This window comes from Peromyscus californicus, unplaced genomic scaffold (assembly GCF_007827085.1).
Source record: "Peromyscus californicus insignis strain IS unplaced genomic scaffold, ASM782708v3 Scaffold_6__1_contigs__length_162567912, whole genome shotgun sequence".
In the NCBI taxonomy this organism is placed as follows: Eukaryota; Metazoa; Chordata; class Mammalia; order Rodentia; family Cricetidae; genus Peromyscus; species Peromyscus californicus.
In genome coordinates, this window is record NW_026294584.1 from 59,863,778 (window position 1) to 59,868,606 (window position 4,829).

The 4,829-nt window shown below is 47.1% G+C and overlaps 1 non-coding gene across 1 annotated transcript; it reads right to left on the reverse strand.

Annotated features, from left to right (window-relative positions):
* Positions 1-2,759: 2,759 nt before the first annotated feature.
* Trnac-gca (transfer RNA cysteine (anticodon GCA)) lies at positions 2,760-2,831 on the reverse strand. The gene has a single exon. It is a non-coding gene; the product is annotated as a tRNA-Cys (tRNA).
* Between the last annotated feature and the right edge of the window lie 1,998 nt (positions 2,832-4,829).

Genomic DNA, 4,829 nt, shown 5'->3' on the forward strand with positions numbered 1-4,829 from the left:
ACAATGACATCATGAGGTTTGCAGGCAAATGGATGGAACTAGAAAATATCATCCTGATATTTTCCTGAGTCTAACCCAGACTCAGAAGGACAAACATCATATGTACCCACTCATAAGTGGATACTAGATATAAAGCAAAGGGTAACCAGGCAACAACCCACAACTCCAGAGAAGCAAACTAACAGGGAAGACCCAAAGAGGGACACATGGGCCACCCTGGGAAGGGGAAATACATGAGATCTCCATGAGTAAACTGGGGATGAGGGGTGGGCAATGGAGGGTAGGGGATAGGGGATGAGAGCATAAGGGAATGGGATGGTTGAACTGGAACAGGGAGGGAGGGGGAATGCAATGATAGAGATACCATGATAGAGAGAGATATCATGGGGATAGAGAGAAACCCGATGCTGGGGAAGTTGCCAGGAATCCCCAAGGATTACCCCAGCCTGGGCTACTAGCAATAGTGGAGAGGGTGCCTGAACTGAACTGGTTTGCCCTAGAGATCACAACAGTGAATACCCTAACTGTCATCACAGAACTTTTCTCCAGTGATTTATGGAAACAGATGCAGAGATCCACAGCCAATCACTAGACAGAGCTCCAGGAGTCCAGTCAAAGAGAGAGAAGAGGGATTCTATGAGCAAGTGCATCAGGATCATGATGGGGAAACATGCAGGGATGACCAAACCAAATTAGAGGGAACTCATGAAAGCTGGATCAATGGCTGTGGAGCCTGCATGGGACTAGACTAGGCCCTTTGCATGGTGAGACAGTTGTGTAGCTTGATCTGCTTGGGAGGCTTCCTGGTGGTAGAATCAGAATCCATCTCTGGTGCATGAGCGGGCTTTTTGGAGCCCACTACCTATGATGGGACACCTCTTGCAGCCTTGAGGCAGGGGGAAGGGCTTGGACTTGCCTCTACTGACTGTGCCTCCACATGGGAGGCCTTGCCTTCTTGTGGGAGGGAGTGGGGAGTGGGTTGGGAGGAGAGGCTGGAGGGGGCGGGAGGAGGGAAGAGGGGGATCTTTCATTTATGTGTAAAATGAATGAAAAAAAATTTTTCTTAATTAAAGAAAAAAGCTCACCTCACTGTCTAGTCACAATCTAAGGACTCTGCAAATGCCTGGCACCCTCTATATGCAGCACTCCACAGCCATGGACATCATGGGAATGTTTCCTCAAAGACTTGAAGATGAATGTGAGGCCTGGCTCTCCTTCTGGGCCATCCATCACAGTTTCAAATGAGGGAGATGCTCATGACAGAGGGTGTGCCTGCATGGGAATAAAGATTTACAGGCTCCATCTCATAGCTCCTGTACCTGAGTAGGGGAAGGACTGTTTTTGTTTGTTTGTTTATTTTTGTTTGTTTTAACAAGATCTTCTCATGATTCCAGGGAGAACTGCGAACCTCCAAGTTTGTTTGATGCCTGATAGTGTTGGCTTGAAAAAAGGTCATGATTATGAGACGTGTCTAAACATATTCACCCTATTAAAAACAGGGTTGGGAATGAATCCCAACCTGGGCTCTTTCTACGAACCCAGCCTGGAGCCACAGTATAACCTGTTAGCCACACCTGCTGCTCAGGCCCTGATGAGCTGGGTCTTCTGATGAAATGGTCTCAAAGACTCCAAGTTTTGTTGGTACCAGTCTCATTATACCCTGAAGGAAACAGATAGACTGATCTCAAAGGAGACAGACAAACAGACACAGACACACACAGAACTTGTATCATGAACCTCTTGACCTCTTAAATGCTCTTCCATCAGTCAAGCAATTTCTTTTACTAGTACTATTTAGCTACTCTGGGCTTCTCCTGTAACCCTCAGGGGTTCTGCCCATCAGTGGTTAGGTCCCATATTGTGGCCTACCCTCTGCATGCAAACCATTCCTCTTCTGGTCACCAGTTGCCTCCTGACCCCTCAGTTGAACACAGGAGGACTCCTATGTCCTGTCTAGTGCATTCTCTTCCTGTGTCCCCTGGGGACACTAGCTTTGGAATCATCTCTTGCTGGTATGGTGTGACCTCTGCTGCCGCCACCCTGGACTCTTTCCATCCCATTATCACCCTTTAGACTAATGCCTGGAATTTTGCTCTGTTATTCATGTTCTAGATTTTTCTTTTCTTTAGCCCAAGGCCAAATTCTTGGCAGTGATCTTCCTAGGCTGAGCTTGTGGGGAGCCTGATGCCAAACCTAGGGACCAATTTCATGGCCTCAGGAGGCCTCTTATCAGCAGGTCAGCACACTTGGAAGAACAGAGATTGGGTTGTCTTAGGATCCAAATGCAGATCCAAAGGGGTTTCTCAACTAAGAAGAAGGCTCCCCCATTGCTGCTGAGTCCCTGTCTAAGCCCCTCAAACCACAGGTTTACTATGCATCTTCCCCCAGAGGCATCATAACTGGAGGCCACATAGCATCTCTGCTGCAAAATCCAAGGTCAAGTTCAAACTTATATAACAGAGGTACTGATAGTTTGGAAGGTGTCCTAGGATGTGGTTACTCATTATGATAGTCGGATCTTGGCACTGGTGGGTGGGACCAGAGATGCTAGATATTCTGTAAGAGGATCTGCTTGTTGGATAGTCACATAAGAACATCAAAGTCTGACTCAAGCCACCAGATAGAGACAAGCACTGTGCAAGGCCAGTCTGCATCTGTACATCACTGGGTTGGCCTTGCCTTCCTCTTGCCTCTTAGCATTAGAATGTTAAGTGTTGGGGGACCATAGCTGATTCAGGTGGCTAAAATGTTACAATATTAGGGGGTACCTGGATTTGAACCAGGGACCTCTTGATCTGCAGTCAAATGCTCTACCCCTGAGCTATACCCCCATCCTGATGTAACTTGTGATTAGCACTAATAACTAGGTAGCCCTCCTTCATTCTAAGACTATTAAGTATTGTAGTTTCCCCTCTCATCTCAGGCTCCCTTTGGTCTCTGGTGAACTGCTCTATTATGGTTCCCCCTTCTCTGACTTTGAGGGAATTCCCCCAAAGCCTCCATTATCAGATCTAATGTTTCTCTTCCTTAGTACTATCTAAAGAGGATTTCAAGAGCATAGTGTATGGCCCCTGAGATAGGGCTGAGGGACTCTTCTTGCAAAACTCTGGCTCCATAGCAGGACAAAACACACCGAAGGATCTGTGCCTGCTCACAGCAGACAGAACGACACTACGTCTGACCTCCTCAGTTTTGGTCATGTTTCCATGCTGCCTTCCTGTTCTTCCTTTGGGAATGGGAATGTTTTCCGTATGCCACAGTATGGTGGCAGTACACAACTTGTATTTGATTTTACAGCTGAGAGTTTGTCTTGGATCTCAGAGGAGACTTTGGATGTGTGAACGGTGTTGGGTCTGTTAAGATTATGAGGACTCTTGAAGTTGGACTGAATGCTCTTTGTATTATTTACATGAGCCTGGGAGAAGCAGGGGCAGAAAGTTAGGGTTCTGTGGATACATCACAGGTTTCAACACTTGGCCCTCAGATGGTAGAACTGTTCTGGGAGGTTGTGGGACTTTTTGATACACAAGCTCTAGCTGGCAGTCATAGGCCACTGGGTGGTGGCTTGAAGGTTATAGTCTGTCCCTGTCTCCAAGTCCCCTCTTTCCACTTCCTGGTCTTCCATGATACTCCTGTTGCCATGACCTCCACCATGCCTCCCTTGGTTTGCTGGACTGAAACCATGGGCCCAGATAAGTCTTTCCTTCCTTAAGTTGCCCCATCAGGCAGTTGGTCACAGTGATGAGAAAAGTAATGAACACAGATAATTGTAATTACCCCTACCATTCGCTGGTTGGAAAATGGCCACAATATTTATCATGGTGCCTACTAAGATGGAGGAGTTGAAATTCAGGCTTTTTTTTTTTTTTTTTTGTTTTTTCGAGACAGGGCTTCAATGTGTAGCTTTGCACCTTTCCCGGAACTCACTCTGTAGCCCAGGCTGGCCTCGAACTCACAGAGATCCACCTGGCTCTGCCTCCCGAGTGCTAGGTTTAAAGGTGTGTGCCACCACCGCCCGCCAGGCATTTTTTTAAAAGAAAAAAAAAGATACAAATAAGGGGCACCTGGATTTGAACCAGGGACCTCTTGGTCTACAGTCAAATGCTCTACTTCTGGGCCACACACCCTCCACTACTGTAAAGCATAATTAATACATTTCACTTCTAAAACCACCCTCAGTTCATTTGTAACCTGTATTGTCACTTCATGATAGATCCTCTTCAAAGCTTCCAGGCCTGAGTCAAAAGTAGCTCATCAACCTGTCCCAAAACAGGAAGCAGGCTCCACTCTTCAGAAGCCTTTGCCATGATTTAGAATTTAGAGTTCTCGGCCCTAAATGGTATATCTATCTCAGCTCCCTCCCACCATAAGGCTCAGGGAGCATTATGGAAGAGAGCGTGGAAAGAATGTAAGAGCTGGAGGGTGGGGAGGGTGCTGTGAAATGCTGTCCTCTGGGCAAGACACAGTCACTGCAGTCATGAACTCATAGGAGCTGTGGGTACCTGCACAAGGTCAAGCCAGCAGAATCCAGCAGGGATCTAGAAGGGGCTTGTGAGGACCCACCCCTATCTGAGGAGCTATTGGCACTTGATGGAAATTGTGGAAGGGAGGGAGAGTTACTTTTCTTTGGTGGTGTAGCCACAGGTATGTTGCCTGTTCTCTAGTAGGTGGCCTCACACCCATTTGCATCCAGGGAGCACTAATCGGATTCTATGAGTGACTATAAAACAAAGAAGAGGGCATGAAGTTGGGAGAGGGACATGCTGGGGGTGGTCTGAAGGGAGTTGGAAGGGAGTAGATATGATCGAAATACATTATAGGTATGTATA